The sequence below is a fragment of the Protopterus annectens genome, chromosome 6.part0, assembly GCF_019279795.1.
Source record: "Protopterus annectens isolate FY-2018-M chromosome 6.part0, PAN1.0, whole genome shotgun sequence".
Classification (NCBI taxonomy): Eukaryota; Metazoa; Chordata; order Ceratodontiformes; family Protopteridae; genus Protopterus; species Protopterus annectens.
Genome location: NC_056737.1, coordinates 789,766,626 through 789,786,254, shown reverse-complemented (window position 1 = coordinate 789,786,254; position 19,629 = coordinate 789,766,626). Strand labels below are relative to the sequence as shown.

General features: G+C 38.6%; 1 protein-coding gene across 2 annotated transcripts in view; it reads left to right on the top strand.

Moving 5' to 3' along the window:
• The window catches only part of RTN1 (reticulon 1), a 1,542,311-nt gene that overhangs the window by 1,063,314 nt on the left and 459,368 nt on the right, over window positions 1–19,629 (top strand). The window lies entirely within an intron of this gene.

Here is a 19,629-nt window from a genome sequence, read left to right as displayed (position 1 = left end):
CCACTAACACCCAGAGGGTGATACATGCAGGAGGCATATGTGCTGAACCACTCCTTACTTCCACAAGGGGCTGACATCAGCAGGGCACCCTGCCCACATTGTTTCCCTGGTCTCTGCCAAGGAAATCTAATAAAGTGAATGTGTCTTATGGTGGGCACCTCCCCCATCCCTCCAAGTATGAGCATTCCCATCCTCCCTGCCTGCACCATCAAATTCCTGAGTCACTATTCAAACTTGGGCCAACTGTGCTATAGTCAGGCCTTAATCCCTGTATGCCACCAGTGCAGGCTGATAGTACAGATTAAAATTAAAAGATGAATATTGCAATCTTTATAATTATTGTTTGCACAGGATGGAGAGGAATGGAATATTTATACACTTGACAGGGGAGGGTTTGTTTTCAGAAGGACATGCATTGGTAGCATTGTATTTACTGTAATGAGTGTAATACTGAATTCTGAGTTTATCATAGTTGTCATACAAGTCTGAAATATGAAAACAAGAATATAGGTTGAAAAAAAAAGTCAAAATAGTAAATATTATTTGATATGTAATATCCATACTGCAAAGAATAATAACATTGTCTGTAGACTGAATGTTCTGTGGGTGGACAATGACAATATTGCTCCAACAGAGAAGGGAGATAAAAAGAGGCAAGGGGCATGGAAGAAATCTAAACTGAACATGGAAACATTAAAGAACATTGCTGCAACGACAAAGATGAGAAAAACTGATCTGACAAGATAGTTTAGGCTATGGTTGTACATAGATAAGAATAGTATGCTTACAAATGCTGTAGGTGATGAGAACAGTGAGATGGCTCCTGTAAAGATGGTTGAGATGAAATTCCCTGAGTGTAGTCCTAAGAAAAACAATGAAAAAAATTCAGATCATGGTTTTCGACAGGAAATCATTGCTGGTGCAAATTCTAAGCATTAGCTGGCAATAATTTACTTGTTTTGGGAGATTTCTCCCTTCTTCAAGTTGGTACAGCTGTGATGTTGGTATATATAAGTATGGGGAGTGTGGTGGGGGGCCTTGCCTCCTACATTGTGGAGAGGGGCACTAGGGCTTGTTCCCCTCATACCTCTCAACTGTCCAGATTTTCACAGAATGTCCAGATTTTTGCCTCATGTTTTTGGCCTGTTTCTCATAAAATTGTGCTTTTCTGGAAAATCACTGGCAAATCGTTGAGGACTGAAGTCAGAAAATAATGTCAGACAGTTAAATTTCAGACTTCATATCCTTCAGAAAATGCATACTAATGCAAAACCTGTTAGTCTGTCAATTTTATAAGTTTGTAAGAGCAATTTGTAAAAAGTGTACCTATTTTGGGCCTTTGTCCCTCCATTATTAATTTGTGGCTTTGTCCAGATTTCTTGCTCTGAGAGGTATGGTTCCCCTGCAAAAAATGGTTAAAGCTGATTTTTTTTTTTTTATTTTTTTTTTTTTTTGCCATTCAGTATTTCAGGCATTATTTACCAGCATTTCAGCTTGCCAGTATTCTGAAAGTCAGCATTTCATAGTAGAATCTAGTGAGATTAATAAGACTAATAAAAACAAAGAATATTTTTGTATCAACTGAAAGACCAAACATTACTGAATTAGTGGTGGGGGATTCAAATCAGGTCAGGTCTTATACTTTAGTAATTGAAGATTCAGTGAGAAAGAAACAGATATATTTTCAGAAAGGATAGTGCAGTGGTTAACGTTGCTGCCTCACAGCAAGTGGTTCTCCAGTTCGATCCTCGGCTGGGGTGCCTTCTGTGCAGAGACTGCATGTCCTCCCTGTGGTCGCGTGGGTTTCCTTTCGGGTGCTCCACTTTCCTCCCACATCCCAAAGACATGCTGTAGGTGGATTGGATACTTAAATTGGCCCTAGGCTCATGATTGGCAGTGGAGTTTTACAGTGTCATGTTGCCAGCCCGGTGCCTAACCTTCCACAGAAGGCACACACGCATGCAAGCACTAGCGGACAGGTGATCCGCTGTGGCGACCCCTAACTGGGAAAAAGCCAAAAGAGGAAGAAGATAATGAACATCAAATAGTGTTATGCCTACCAGGAGGAAAAATAGAGGATTTGAAATGGGCCTTTAGAATGCCTAAATGTAGGAAAGTACAGGCCTATTTTTATTTATACTCAATCAAATGATCTCATCTTTAAGGACTCATTGACTGTTATTAGCAAACTTACAGCCCTCTCAGATAGCACAGCTTGAACAGGTATTAAGATCTATTTTTCACAAATCACTTATAGAAAGGACAGTAAGGCCAGCATGAATGACAGATTTTTAGATAAAAGCCTACATGAAGAATGACCCATTTTTTAATAGACCAGCCAAGCCTGATTTTGGAATACATTTATTTAGACAGGTTGGAGTCCATTTGTAAAGACAAAAAAAGAGAATTTTTATTTAGGATGGAGTCCACGTCAAGACAAGGGAAGATAATTTTTGCAGTTCATATACAACAATATTTAATTAACTCAAGACAGGATTTTTTTTGCCAGAACAGAAACCTAACAGCTCATGGGTAGCAACATTTGGATTATCTCTGTTGATTGTTAATGAAAGGATCATTAGCAATATATTTTTATTAGAAATTTGATGCATTCATATAACATTCATAATGGCTAATAATGGCATCAGTATATATATTTTGTCTGCTGCAAGAAACCCACATATGCTGTCAGCTCCACTATCTCTTTAAAGCTGGTTGGTTGTACTTGGATTCCAGGGAGAAAAACATTTGACTTTGGTCCATCCTCATAGTCCACAGTTCCATCATCTTCCATTGTGCACTGCATTTTATAGGGCATGTCTCACCTCTTCCCTTTATTGGGCAGGGTCCCCATCTCTCAAGGTAGGGTTATCTATCAGCTTGCAGGGGTTATACATGCCAGAGACTGGGCAATGGATGGATGAGTGAGTGCCACTCTGCAGTTGATTAGTATGATTAGCATCTGGGTGTTGGCCCGACCTCTCTGTGTACTGCCATTCTTTATAGGTTACTACATGCTGTGACATCCCCTCTCTGGGCCAGTAATCAAGGAGCCTGAATCCTCACCACTGTCACTGGAGAGGGATGTTCACTTTGAACAAAAATAGATACACACAATATTTCCAGATGCAGCTGTCTGCATCAAGCACAATTTCCCTTAAGAGCACACAGGGAACACACTCAGTCCCAGGTCTGGGTTTCTCTCTTTGTCTCCCTCCAGGTCCCCAATAAGAATCCTCACTGTAACAGCTATAGAGTTGAGTCCTCAGCCGAGTGTCCAAGCCAAGTCCTCCAGCACCCTCTCTGTGAAACCATTGCTTTATGTCTCTGCTCCAAGCAGCTGGCACACACACTCTGAGATTTCATTTTCACACACACCTGGGAAAGGCTGGCACAGAATTACTAGCTATGCCACCTTCTGTCCAGACTATAAGGTAGTTATTGCCACAAGACACTCCAAACCAGCCACTCTAAGGCTGTTACAAGGGAAGTGGGGACCCAATTATACTGAGTGAAATTAATATTATTACAAATGGTAGTGTTTGACCAATGCAGTAAGGCTTTCAGGAGTGGCCAAAGAGTCACCAAATAGATACAAGCACTGTCAAAGGTTAAAATATTCTCTAAAGAACCATCCACAATAAAAAATTTAAATACATTTAAAAATAATAATAAAAAACATGAAAATACTAAATATCTATTTACAATAAACTCTAGAGTTTCATATCACAGGAAATATTAAAATAACACAGATGAATAGATTCACACAGATACAGAAAAACAGTACTTAACTAATTTCAGTATATTTTCCTGAGTGATCTAAAGAACTACTGGTCATTTACTAGAGCAAGGCAAGAAGTAGGTGAGGGGTCCTTCTTTTTCAGGTTCCAAAAACAGAGTGCTCTGAGACTTCAGTCTCACCTAGTATTAAAACATAATTTTTATTCCTAGATTACAGAATGACACCACATACATCTGGTCATCTGACTTCTGTTTCCCACACTGCCCTCATCATGAGAAGCTGCCATATTTAGCATTGTGTGTTACAATACATATCTTGAGCTTTGCTAACGTTTATTGCAGCATCTGGAAGCTGTAAAATAATTTCAACACTTCTGCTCTTCCTACAGAGACTAGCAAACCATTCTTCTTACAGACATTGCGTCTCTGGCTTCATTCAAAGCTGTAAGATAATATCTTTATGGCCCAGGCCCAGTAATTTAATTTCTGAATATTTTTCAAAGTTAGCTGCAGCTGGACTGTGATTAATATCTTCTCTTCCAGTATCCTCTGTTAATTAATTATATTTAATTCAGTTACAGTACTGTCAGGACCCACTGTTGGTACATTTTTAACACAAGCAACTTTACAAATGCATTTTTCATCACAAACATCTGTACAAATCATTTTGATATACAAATGACATATAATATTTTACCAAATTCCAGCTAGCTGGCATATGTTACACATCCACTGCCATACATTTCCTTGCATAGCTGGCAATACCTCACATCATCACACATGCTATGAGTCATTATCTGGAAGCTTCCCTGCCCTTTCCAATGCAACAAGCTGCTTTCTCACTTGTTTGCATAGCCCAAATTTCTGCTATTTCTGATATCCCAGTCTTCAATGGGCTACAACCAATGGCCTTCCTCAGTTAGTCACATCATCCCATCCCTTTTCCTCTCTGCCTCCAACCTAGCTCCAGCAAATGTCTGAGCTGCAAAACAAACTTAGGTCACCAGGACCTTCATGCCAACACAGATTAAACTGTAGTTAGGGTGCTAGCCCTTCATGCCAACAGAGCCAGGTGATTCTCCTTAACTCAGAAAATATTTTATTTCTCGCTGATGTTGAAATAATACTTTGTTAATCACTTAGGATCCCAGTGCCTTCTAGTATCTATCTCTATAATGAATTACTGTTGTCCCACCCTTATCAGTACAGATATAAAACTTGGTATCTTTTTAAATCTTGTCTATTGTCTTTCTTCTTTCCTCAAATTACATTTGTATGTAGTATGCAGCATCTTGTGTTTGTGGGTTTCATTAATAACTGCCTGCTCAAATTATATAATCTGAACTAAAAGCTGAAGGCAGTTGTAACTAGTTAATTCCCTTTAGTGTTGTACCAGATTAATAACTGACATTATTTTTAAATCTTCAACATTAACAAGGTGTAGCTATAAATGACAATACAAACAGCTTAGCACATGAAAAAATTCTAAAAGAGCTACTTAGAACATTGGGCAAACTTCAGTAACATTTAAGTGACACTGCTAAGCCTTTCTTCTATTCCCATGTTCTTCTGATTGACATTTTAGGTATTCTTCATAAAAATCTCATAGTTTTGCTTTAGACTTATACAAATTCCCTGACATGGTATATCACATAACTACAAATGAAACTGAAGGACATCAGTAAAATATTTTGGTACTAATAGACAGCACCACCCTGACATTAGATATATACTTAGCAAATCTGCCCATGCTAGGAATGCTGTTATATTACTAGTTCATCACTAACTAATAAAATACTTTATCTGTTTAAAGATCATGTCCTATTCAACACACAGAACTAAGACCTGAAAGTTAACACAACCTTCTACTCTTGGTAAATTTTCCACTAATGCACACATACCACTTCCTGTGCACACTTTACTTTCATGACTATGCCAGCCATCTTCCTTATCTAACCTTTTCTGTCTGTTCTGCATTCTACTTTACCTATATCTAACACTTCATTCTATCAGATTAAAAAAAAAAATATATATATATATATATATATATATATATATATATATATATATATATATATATGTGTGTGTGTATATGTATGTATTTATCTATTCTTTGTTAACAGAGTTAGTCCTACTGGGCTAGTAGCCTCTTTTTAGAGGAGACGGAAAGTGTTATTTATACCACTTGGGGAAGTTTGACCAGGACATCGGGGAACTTACCCTACTCATTGTTGCGAATGGGACCCATTTTGCAGGAGCACTTCCTGTTTCTATTCCAGGTGCAGAGGCAATGCAGCAAAACAGGGAAGCAGATGGAGAGAGTTGGAGCAAATATTGAGACCAGAGAATGTGTGCATGATTCTGAGGAGACATTTTAAAGATATCTGTTTGATAGGGATGACTCAGCAAATGATGGAATTATAATTACAACCATCCAGTCGGGAGGGTTGCAGGATGATTTACTTAAAAAAATGGTGGTGCAGAGTGAGCCAGAAAATGACCGATACATTTCCTGGGGAACATTATGGCAGAAATACAAAAGGAGGATGAAGAGACAATCCTGAAGAACAGTGGCAAGATGAAAAAGAAAGCATACACAGACAAGGCAAAAGGGGAGTAGCAGAAAAGAAGGTAGAAGAAAATGAAAAACAGACGTATGTGGTAAGGATTCAAAGTAAAGAAGACAAAGAAACTGAAAAGTATGAAGGGTGCAACAATTTAATAGCTCCTTTGTGTGTAAAAGCACATGAGGTAAGAGCATTTATTCTTATTAACATTTTGTGAAATTGTATTTGAAACTGTTTTTGAATGGAAGCTTTTCTTGGAGAATATGAAAAAAAGAAAGACTGTAAACCATGGAATCTTTATATGATAAAAGCATTTAACAGGTAAACAAAAACAAAATGCATGTACAATTTTGAACACAGGTGGAAAGACACTTTGAAATGATGTTTGAAAACGTCATATAAACAAGTACTTGACATTGCAAAAGTTTATAATAAAAGGGGTTTAGAGACTGATGGATGGGATTGTAATATTGTGTTAAAATAGAAAGAGGAAGAAATATATACATATACCAAGCATGATACATGTGTATGGAATAGGAGTGTTCTAAACTGCTGGGGACAACCAAAGACCTATTTTGGTGGAAAAGGACATTTGATAAGTAACTGTGAAACAAGAAAATATTATACTTGTGGGTAAATGGTACGTGATGCAAAAAATATGAATTGAAATGTTACAAATGTAACAGAATTGGCCATTTATGGCTGGATTGCAAAAATGAAAATAAGAGTAAGGAAAAAGAAAGAGAAGAACATGAACAAAGAGAAGACATGTTAGAAGAAGTAGAAATAGAAGAAATATTAGATAAAAAATACAAAGAGAACATGGAAGAAGTGATGAAGAAGATAAAATTAGGTAGTAAAAGAAAAAATCTATTAGTAAAATGGTAAAAGTCAGAAAATAAAATCTCAAAGGGATAAGTACAAAAGAAAAAAGAAAGGAAATGGGTAGAAAATAATATATATACACAACTAATGATTGAGGGTTGATATAATGGTTAAGGTGTTTGACTCACAAACGCAAGGTACGGTGTTTGATTTTCACCTTTGTTAGGGGAATTTGCTAGTCTTAGAATAGCCTATTAAGAAAACTGTCCCAGTAATTAGATATAAACTTATGAAACCATTAATCTAAGGAAAAGGGAAAATGAAAATTGTAGAGTGTTTTCTGAAAATGTGAATAGTATTAAGAATATAGTAAGAAGAATATGGATTTGGGAATGGTGTAATACAAGTCATGTACATGTAATTATTTAAGAAGACACAAAATTTTTAACACATGAAGAAAGATTGCAAACTGTGTGGAGGAAAGGTAATTGGGAATTTGGGAAATGAGAGATGTTCTGGAAAAAACATTCTGTAGTAATACAGTAAAGATATTAGATGTAACTTTAGCAAAAATTGGAAGATTAACCATTGTAGATTTAAAATGGAAAGAACAAGTATATAGAATTATAACAGTATATGCTTATACTAATTGTTAAGCAAGGGAAACCTATTTAAATCAGATTTTAGCCTATGTAGTGATAAAATATAAATATTCTAATAACAGGAGACTAACTGCGATTTACAAGGCACATGTAAAAAGAAAGGAAATTATATAAGAAAAATGTTAGAAGTAATAAGATGTAAGTTAAAACTTTGGGACAAAATTTAATGGACTTACGTCCTTCTATGTATAGAACTGAAATAGATTATTTTATAGTATCAGAAGATTTAGTTATAGGAGAAGGGGAAGTAGTTTAAACAGGATTTTCTGTTCGTCCTGCAATATGGTTACAGATAAATAAAAGCAAGGGATATATATAAATAAGCAAAAAAATAAAAAGGATAAATAAGAAAGCATGGAATGAAGGAAAGAGATTAGTAATAGAGTTATGGAAAGATCATATTAGTATGAGAAAGTTTTATAAAATTATTCTGAATGGTGGACATACCTCTCAACCTCTTAATGCAAAAAAGCTGGACAAAGCTTGACAAAATTGGGGTACAAATAGGGACATATTTTAAATATTGCTCTTATAAACTTAGAAAGTTGCTAGAGTAACAGGATTTGTTTTAATATACATTTTCTGACTGATTTGAGGTCTGAAACTCAAATGTATGTCATTATTTAGTGACTACAATCCTGAGATCATCCCAGTGATTTGCCAAGAAAATAGAGGAACAGGCCAAAAATATGAGCCAAAAATCTGGACATTCTGCAAAAATCTGTACAGTTAAGAGGTATGATGGTATATGATATTTAAGAAAAATATAAAAAATGTTTTTTTTACAGTGGCAACAGTGGCAATATAATGTGAGAAACGTAGACAAAGAAAAATATAAAAGAACATATAGTGATGCATTGAATGATTTACAACACAATAATAAAAAAGTACTTTGAAATAGAAAAAATTATATGAAATAAATCAAGAAAAAATACAATAATTGTTATATAAGCAAATATATTTTTACAAGGAAAAAGAGATGAAGTATTGACTTACTTAAGCAGATTAGTAAAGGAAGATGGTAGTGTAGTAAGAGAAATAAAAAGGTAAAAGAAAAATGGAAAACTCAGGAAAACATTACGAATAGTGTAGTACAATATGCACAAGAAATGCTTAAAGAAAAAAAACATGGAAAGTAAAAAAAGTTAACAGAAAAAGAGAATAAACAGTTGGAAAATGACATGTGTTTAAATGAGCTAGATAAAGTATTAGGACAAGTAAATATAGATTTGGCTGCAGGACCTGATGGTATAGGGTATGAAATGTATAAAATTTTAAGGGACTGGCAAAACAAGCATTTTTTAAAGATTTTGAATGAATGGCTAAATGAAGGTTTTATGTATAAAGAAATATGAAAGACAGAAGACAATTAAAAATTGGAGACCGATAGTACTGAATAATCATGACAATAAGATTTTTATGAAAATAATTCAAAAGAGATTTAAAACTAAAATGGAAAATATTGTGGAAGTAGTTTATATAGTATAAAGCTTCAAAAATTATTAATGATAGTAAGAAATTGTGGATAATGTTATGGATAGAAAAGAAGAAGCAAAAATCATGATAGGAAACCATAATGTATTTGATACAATTAGACTTGAAATCTTATGGGTAATAATGAAAGAATGTAATATAAGGGAGAAAGTCAGGAAATTATGTATGTGAGTGTGCAGCAATAATAATGTGAAAATACTTCTAAATGGCTGGTTAAGACAAGAGGTACATATGAAGAGTGGTGTAAGACAGGGAGGTCCAATGAGTTGTATACTCTTTGCATTAGTTATGAATCTGATAGTATGTGAAATACATTACAAAGTGAAGGAGGCAGAGTATAACAACTGAAGGGTTAAGAATTCAAGTTCTGTTAACATATACAGATGACATTATAATAATTGCAAATAAAAATTGAATAAAGGAAGTAATAATTTACTCAAATGAGTGTCTAGAGGTAATAGGGATGCCTTTAAATAAAGAGAAAAGTAAAGGTTTAGGTAATGTAATAAAGAGAGGGGTATATATTTTACAATGAATGACATTCTGTTAGGTATAAATTTTGAGAATAAGATGTAAGTAAAATTCAGTAGGAAAAATAATACAAACAATAAAGCAAACCTGTCTTCTCAGGGAACATATAAATTATCATTCATAAAAAGGCTTATTTGATAAAGTCAGTGCTGATGGGAAAATAACATACTTAGCAATTGTGTTTATGTTGCCAACAGTATTTGAAAATGAATGCAGATATTTTTTGATTGTTATGGGGTTCTAGAATAAACCCAGTAAAAAGAGGAGTTTTGTATGTAAATAAATATGACTGAGGTTTACAGTTAATTAACCCAGCGGCATATGCTGCTTCCTTAAATTTGTACAAACTGTTAAAGTGGATAAATGATGAAGGTGAGACATTAGTAGTAAAATTGCATAAATATAAGTATGACCAGTTTTGGGGTATGGTAAAAATTAGTAAAAGAGCATATAAAAGAAGAAATAAAATGTTACCAAGAAAAATATTCTTCTGGAAAATAAATATTGATGATATAGAAAAAGATAGAAAAGTATGGCATAAGAATGTAATGAGAAGACATTACTAGGTAAAATCATGGGAAAATCTGATAGATGAAAACAATAAAGTTATCAAAATAAGAAGCAAATGGTGTAATTAGAAAGTAGAATGTCAAGCTTTTTTTGTGGAGACTCGTACTAGAAAATTACCAGTAAAAGGAAATATGCCATATACAAAGAAAAGTGATATAACAAGTTTACATTGTCAAGAAGAAGAAACTATTGAACATGTGATGATAAATTGTCTATCTCGCCTTCATTCTTGCTGGTTGGGTTCGGAGCCGATCCTTGGCTCCAACTTGGCCATCTTCAAAAGCTCGAGAGCTGCTTACTGGTTCGAGGCCCCCTATATCCCATGATGCCTGGCGCTAGATACCCAGATCTCATTTGCCACTTCTGCTGCGAGGTTGTTCTACTGGCTCAGGTCATATAAAACTTTATTATCATAATTTTTTCTTGTCATAAAACTGTTAGTTTTAGTGTAGAATTAGTCGTTTAGTTAAAACTGTTGTATTGTAGCTAGTCTCTACCTAATCCTTGTTACTTTTCCTCAGAAACTCGTTTTAATTAGAGAGTTTCCCTTCCCCCTACTCTCCCTTTCCTTACCTCAGAAAGGTTTTCCGTTTAAGTTAGAGGATAACCTTTTCTCTCTATCTCCTTTAAAAAAAATTCCTTTATTATCACTGTTAGTTGTTTAGTGATAGTTAACTATAATTTTTTGTTTGTAGTAGTGCAGATATATACTTTGCTTGTAGTTTTTGGTTGTGGTAACTGTAGTGTGTAATTTTTAGTGGTTAGTTACCTTAACTTTTCTGTGTGTGTTCTTTGTTCCTTGGTTTTTCCTTCAGGGTGTCCAAGGATCCTAAGCCGTCCGGATTCAAGAAGTGTGACTCATGCTGTCAGAAGATGTCTCTGACAGATGGTCACACTTCTTGTGTTTATTGTCTGGGCACCATGCACCTGCAGGACTCTTGCTCCATTTGCCATGCATTCAGTCCAAGAGTCCTGCAGGAGCGCAAAATCAAGTTGATCCTGAGGGGTTTGCTTAAGCACCAAGATTCGCCGGCTAAGGCTCAGCCTGTGAAATCTTCCAGGCCACCTAAACCTTTGGATCCCAGTTCAGAGCCGTTATTGGGTGAAGCTATACCATCCATCTCGGCTCCGGCTGGAATCAATGTTCCTCCCTCCCAGTCGGCTCCGACACATTCCTCGGAGCCGTCTGAGAGTCGAAAAAGATCCAGGTCTCCTTCTCTGGAGTTGATACGTTTGGCTCCAAAATCACCTCTGTTCCAGTCAGAGCATAGTCATCGCTCATCCCACTCTTCTCGGTCCACAAGACTTTCGGACCATGACTTGGAAAGAGTGGTCAGTAGGCTGTTAAAATCGCAGGCCCTGGCCAAAATGTTGTCCAGCCCCCCCCTCATCAGGTGTCGGCTCCGTCCACGTTTGTAGATATTCCTCCTCCATCTCATCCTTTGAGCTCAGAGCCGGAGTTCTTTGGGGTTCAAGTCGTGGAACCGTCGGCTCCAATACCTTCTCCTTCGGTTCCGTCGTCGGCTCCGATCCCTTCCATGGTACCATCCCTGGAGGGGTCTGGGCGCCGGGACTCCCTTGTCAGCTCCGAGGGGCATCGGACCCTTGTCCGACCCCACTCTCCCACTCAGGGCTTCGGCTCAGATGTGCTCGGCTCCCACATCTGCCTCAGAGCTGTCCCCCTCGGTGCGGAGAGGGATTCTGGTTTCTTCGGAACCAGAGCCCTCTCTGCGTCCTGCAAGGGATGCCTTCGAGGTGATGAGGAGTGTATTGGCCCCCGAGTCAGTCCCATGATTGACCCCATTGGCTCCTCCCTCTAGGGTGCCTACGTCAGCCTCTGCCCCTCTTCCAGATCCCAAGCGTGGGGATCCAGCATTCCAAGACACCCCTTTGGGTGTATCTTCCTCTTCCGAGGCCTCCCCTGATCATTCAGAGGAGCCACCCCATAAGAGGAAATGCAAGAGGAAGCATGTTGACTCCCCTGAGTCTGTCACATCAGATACCGACTTAGAGGATTTGGAAGGGTCCCCAAGATCCCCCTCTGAATATGTCTCCTTCTCAGACATCCTTGAGATGCTTAGGCAGAGGGGGAACTGGACTGCCCTAAGCCCTTCCGAGGATGAGTCGGTATTTCTGGATGCATTTGGATCCTGACCTTCCACCTCCTGGGTGTCTCCGCCTTTCGACCCACTGCTGTCTGTTTTGGCTTGGAAGGCGTAGTCAGCTCCAGACACAGTGGAACCGACCCCCAGAAGACCTGCCAAATTCATTACTGCACCACATGACAAACAGTTTTTGATCAAAGGTGTCCCCGTTGATGCCATGGTGGTAGCGGCGGCCACAAAGAAGGAGTTGGCAGAAGCTTCTTCATCTGTCCATCCCCCTAACAAGGAGTCCTGGGCGATGGACAGATATGGGAAGTGGATGTTCTCTTCAGCAACCTTTTCCATGAGGTCCCTGAATTATTTGTGCCACTTTACCCGTCTTCAAAGGGATCTCCTTAAAGAGCTTGGAGATACCCTCCAAGATCCATCAGCTGAGGGGGCCCAGGCTAAAGCAGCCTCCCAGCTGGTGACTCTTAATTCAGTGGTAAACTCCTCCATAAGGCTCATTTCGTATGCAGCCAATGGTGCGAGTAGAGCCGCAGCCACAGGCGTTGCCCTAAGGAGACACGCTTGGATGCGGCTATGTAACTTTGCGGAACCTTTAAGAGTGTCTTTCACTAACACCCCCTTTGATGGTTATTCTCTATTTGAATCACAGGTGAAGGACACCCTTACCAGGTGTGAGCAGGAAAGCAAGACTCTCTGTGCCATAGGAGTCCGTTTTTCCACTCCTTCCAGACCATATCCCAAGGGCCAGAAGAGTGGAAAGATGTGGTTCTGGAAATCACAGGGAGCCTTGCCGGACACACGTGGTGAGTTCCCATCCAGGGGCAGAGGAGGGAACAATAATAGACGCTGCCCTCGTGGCAGAGGGGGTCCGCAAATTCAGGGCAGCAGAGAATCCTTCTCTGAGAAGCCCTTCCAGCTTCCCTGAAGGGTTGCCTGGCTGCCCACCTCTGGAGGCAGTCGGGGGAAGATTATTGCTGTACCCAAGAGCCTGGCAAGACATAACACAAGACACATGGGTACAGTCCGTTATATCCGGAGGATACAGAATTCCCTTTGTTTGCACCCCCTTAAGGTCAAACAAGTCCCTTCCAGACATTCCACCCAATCTAAGAAATCTCAAAACTGCTAAGAAAAAGGGCCATCCAGCAAGTCCCAGCAGACCAACAAGGATCCGGAATTTACTCAAGGTTCTTTTTGGTACCAAAAAAGACAGGGGACTGGAGACCCATTTTGGATCTCAGCAGACTGAACAGGTCTGTACAAAGAACGAACTTTCGGATGGTCACGCTACAGTCCACTTTACCCTTCCTGGGTTAGGACAATTGGATGTGCTCTATAGATCTTCAGGATGCGTACTACCACAGCAAAATGGACAGATGCTTCAGAAGATTCCTTCGCTTCTGGCTGGGAGCCAGCCATTATCAGTTCAGAGCTCTGCCCTTTGGTCTCACCACAGCCCCCAGGGTGTTCACCAAATGTATGGCAGTAGTTACCGCTCACCTGAGATGGCAAGGATTCCAGGTGTTTCCATATCTAGACAACTGGCTCCTCACTGCTACCACCAGGCATCACCTTCTGCCAGCCAGAGACTGCACTATCGAGACTTGCTCCAGGCTAGGTATCACAATAATTTTCGAAAAGTCTGCATTGTCACCCTGTCAATCTATCACCTTTATAGGAGCAAATTTAAATACCAAAGACTTGTCAGCGAGCCTTCCACTAGACAGGGTATTAGTGATTCGCCAACATGTGAAGATTTTATTAGCATGCAAAAGAATTCAAGCCAGGTTTGTCCTCCAAACTCTGGGTCTCATGACAGCAGCGATCATACTCGTCCCTCTAGCTCATTTTCACATGAGGATTCTCCAGTGGCTTCTTTTCACCCAATGGTCCTTCCAGCAGCTTCCCATGTCTTACATGATTATGATCACACAAGCATGCAAGAAGCACCTTGCGTGGTGCATGGTCTCCACATCAGTGTCGCATGGCAGACTATTTGTACTCCCCCCTCCAGTTGCTTCGGTGACCACGGATGCCTCCCTGATTGGGTGGGGGGGCATTATCAGGGCAGAACAGTCCAAGGCATCTGGCAACCTCACGAGTACCATCTGCATATAAACGTCTTGGAGATGAGGGACGTGCTCTTAGCATTGCAAGCTCTTCAGGACTTTCTTCCTACCGGGACCATTGCATAATTTGAATAATGGACAATATGTCAGTAGTGTGGTACATCAACAAGCAGGGCAGAACCAGGTCCTACCCCCTATGTCGAGAAGCACTCAGACTCTGGCAGTGGGCGATCTCTTCCCAACGGTTTCTGATCGCAACGCACATCCCTGGGAGGTCCAACGTCATAGCAGACAGGCTGAGGAGAGCAATTCTCATGCCTCACAAGTGGTCTCTGAATCAGGTAGTTGCAGACCAAATCTTCCGCAAATGGGGACAACCTTGCTGAGACCTTTTTGCAACTCCCTTCAACAGCAAGTGCAGCAATTTCTTCTCTCTCCTTCCACATCCCAGACATTTCCCCAGAGATGCTCTAGTCCACGATTGGCCTCAGGGACTTCTTTATGCATTCCCTCCTTTTCCCCTAATCCCGAAGCTAATACAGAAAGCTACCATATTGGGCTGCAAAATGATCCTCATTGCTCCTTACTGGCCTCGAGAAATATGGTTCCCGTTCCTGCATCGCCATCTTCTCGAGCAGCCTTGGACTCTGGTCCTAGTTCCAGACCTTCTGATTCATCAATCGGTCGGGCTGCACCAATCCCTATGATCTCTCCAGCTCACTGGTTGGTTGCTCCACTTCCAACTTTAGACAGGCTTCCAGATATCTCCCCCTCTGTGCGTGAAATCATTTTGTCATCGCACAAGTCTACAACTAGAAAAACTTACGCTAGTAAATGGAAACGTTTTTCTTCCTGGGCAGAAGCTAAGAGTATAGACCCCTTTTCAGCCCCTGTACACCACATTTTGGAATTTCTTGCGGAACTCTTCCATGTTGGGTCCACTTCTGCTACGATTAGAGTTCAGTTAGCTGCAATTTCAAATTTTCACATTGGCCTGTCGGAAAACTATATCATGTCTCATAAGCTATGTAAAGCCTTTCTCAAAGGGACCACTCTGCTCAGGTCCCCAGTGAGAGATCCTCCACCACCATGGGATCTAAATTTGATTTTAGCTTCTCTAATTTTGCCCCCTTTCAAACCTGCAGCTTCTTGTTCCTTGAAGTTCTTATCTTGGAAAAACCTTTTTCTGGTAGCTATTACTTCAGCCAGAAGAGTTTCAGAACTTCAGGCTCTTTCTATCCATCCTCCATACCTCGTGTTCCACAATGACAGGGTTGCTCTCAGGACTAATCCTTCTTTCCTTCCTAAGGTCTCTTCAGAGAATAACTTAAATCAGTCCATAGACCTCCCAGTGTTTTTTCCTAACCACTCCAACAGGGCGGAATATAAGTTGCATCAGTTAGATGTTCACAGGCAACTACGCTTTTATTTGCATAGAACTAAGGACATTAGAAAATCGGACCAACTTTTCCTGTCTTATGCTGTGGGTAAACAAGGTCTTCCAGTCTCCAAAGTAACCTTATCCAGATGGTTGACTTCTATCATCACATTTATATATCAACTGAGGAATAAAGAATTGCCAGTCAAACCAAAAGGTCACTCCACCAGAGCTTTAGCCACTTCGGTGGCCTTTCAGGCTAGGTTGCCCATGGAATCTATTTGTGCTGCGGCTACATGGGCCAACCCGCATACTTTCATTTCGCATTACAAGTTGGATGTGGTTTCTAGGAGCAGAGCTGATTTTGGTTCCACTGTTCTGAAGAGTCTGTTCCAATGAGCCACCCAGGACTTTAGGTTCTAGGGACGCTGTCACAACCAGCAAGAATGAAGGCAAGATAGACAACTTAACATAAAGAAGTTATGTACCTACCATAACGTTCCATGTTAGTTGTCTTCTTCTCGCCTTCTTTCTTGCAACCCACCCTCCATCCCCCTATCCTAGTGGACCGAGAAGAGTTCCTCTTAATTTTTCACTGGCTGAGTCTTTTCCGGCTATTCCTTTCTGACTAGTAGTCTCTCCAGTAGGATTTATGCATTCTAGGATAGGATTCCTTTCTTATTATGTCTGCAGTTAGTCTTACCAAACAAGATCTGGGTATCTAGCACCAGGCATCATGGGATATACGGGTCCTCGAGCCAGTAAGCAGCTCTCGAGCTTTTGAAGATGGCCCTCCATCCCCCTATCCTAGTGGACCGAGAAGAGTTCCTCTTAATTTTTCACTGGCTGAGTCTTTTCCGGCTATTCCTTTCTGACTAGTAGTCTCTCCAGTTGGATTTATGCATTCTAGGATAGGATTCCTTTCTTATTATGTCTGCAGTTAGTCTTACCAAACGAGATCTGGGTATCTAGCGCCAGGCATCATGGGATATAGGGGGCCTCTAGCCAGTAAGCAGCTCTCGAGCTTTTGAAGAAGGCCGAGTCGGAACCCAACCAGCAAGAAAGAAGGCGAGAAGAAGGCAACTAACATGGAACATTATGGTATGTACATAACTTCTTTTTTTTGAAATGCAAAACATTAGAGAAGTTATGGGGAAAACTATGTAAAGATATTTTCGAAGATATAAAAGAGGTGAATAAAATAAACATGGACATGGGTAAATAAGGATAGTATAGGAATAGAAGTAAAGAATATGTTAAAAGAATGGATTAAAAAGTTATTTTCTGCCATGTGGGTTATATGGAATGAAAGAGTAAATGAAATTATGTTTAATAGTAAATGGATTTTAGTAAAAATATTAAGTAAAATCAGATGGTGGTTATGGAAAAAGGAATGGGGGTATAATAGGGATGAAAATTTAGTATGATTGTGAAGGAAATTATGAATATGTGTAAATATATTTGTATATGTATATATTTGTATATTTGTAAATATTTGTAAATATATAAATATGTTGTAAATAAAAGTTATTTTTGTACATAAATAATGGACCCTTACTTTTTTCGATAGGTGCTGTGGGATCTTTTACATCAGCCAGAGATACCACCAACTCAAGCAGATGGGCCCTCATTTAAAGGATGGTGTGCACTCAGGAGTGCATCAACCCTTTATGCTGCAGTTCAGGGTCAGGTATCTATTTACCTGGTGTGGAAAATAGACAAATACATTACTGTTGTGATAGAACAAATACTGACTATTTTTATTAGATAACCATATTTTGCAGTAGAATAGGGGTACTATGATAGTGCCTACATTAACTTCTGTGTGCATGTTTCTGTTCACAGGGTAATAGAAGATGAAACATATGATGGTATAGGTAACATTTCTGTGTAAAATGGAGTTACAGAGATATTATTTTGAGTATGTGTTTTTCATCTGCAAGAGATCAATAAATAAAACTGAGAAATAAGTTCCTGATTTTAATTTTACATTTAAAGACAGACAATTTGTTTTTTTTTTTTTTGTTTGTTTATTTTTTTATTTTTTTTTTTTTTTAGCCCACTATAACTGCACATTTGGACAATGATCTGGGTTGGGTAATTTGTAATTCTAAAGAATTATTTAGGAAGCCCAGAGGTGGACAGAGCTTTATAAGGCGTAATATTTCCAACGATCACATCAGTTTTAATAACATGAAATCACAGTTTGTTAGGATATGAAGAAAGGTTCAACTGAATACTGTGAACTAACACAGGGAAAAAAGGAAGATTCCTATAAAGGGGTTACAATGAGGAAAATCTTAAAGCATATGCAAACAGTATGTAACAAAACAATGAATGACGTTAGAAAATTGTGAAACTGCAAAGTCCTTCTCAGGTTTGAAGGAAAAATATATATATATATTATCACAATATAACACCCTGTAGTTTACATTGTGAAGCAATGCTTAAGACACAGGCACTTCCTACTATTAAAACATTCACTGAGAATTATTTTAGGTCCAGTGTTTACATAACTCTCTATCCATGTGAGCATATTCAATAGACTTGGGCATGGGCCTAAATTTGCATCAGTGACAAGACAAAAACTTAAGATGGTGGTAATGACAGATAGTAAAAAGAATTGAAAATAAGTTATTTCTGCACATTTGAGTGGCATGTAAAACCATTTAATCTGGCAGGCAATTCAAAATATTCAAGTATCAGGGACCATTTTAAACAAATTTTATTTTATTTAAGTTTGATGACCGGGGAAGTCCACTGGGCCATAAAGAGCTCGTTTTCAGTGAAGGCCCGGGGAGAAAAGCTCCAAATATTGCAAGTAACACATTACACGTTACAAAAGAATAACAAAGATTTGTACAGAACAATTAAAACATTTACAGAAATATAATACATTATGTAATAAGCTTTTAGTGAGTTAACATTTAAACAGGAGGTTACTAGCCCTTTTGGAGGTTGGGTAAACTGTACATTTAATATATTTTCAAAAAGTGTAACTAGTGTTCGTTTTGTAGCTTACAGACATAAAGCTTATTAACAGGTAAAACTACAAGGATACTACAATAAAGATAGAAGTTAATGCTGTACATAAATATTTGAAAATTAATTGCTCTGTATTGCTTTTTTCCTAATTGATGGCTACTGATACAGAATATAGAATTTATGGCATTGATTTAATGCAGAAACAGGAAAAATACTGGATGCATTTTTAAAGGATTTCTTGGTACTAATGAAATATTTGAAATGAAATATTTGCTTAAATATATCTTAAGTTGCAATACAACTACATCAGTACAGACAGAAATCTTTTGATTTCTAATGTTTTGCATGACATCTGCTGGTTAAAAGTTGAACTACGAGTGTGACTATAAATAGTGTAATACAAAAAAGCTTATTTAATTTTACTTATTTACTTGTTCACTTTATATCTGTTTGATGTATTTGGAGGTTTTAAGTTGATTATATATACCTTCTTCACTCAGTTAATTTAAATTTTGATTAGGATACCAGGGTCTGTGGTGCAATGGATAATGTGTCTGACTATAGATCAGAAGACTGTAGGTTTGATTCCTGCCTGGCTCAGTTGACAAAATTAATTAGTCATTCTAAGGGGCTCCATTTCTTGTCAGCCTGGCATGGCATGATGGTAAACTATGTTTCTTTGCCAGAGATGGT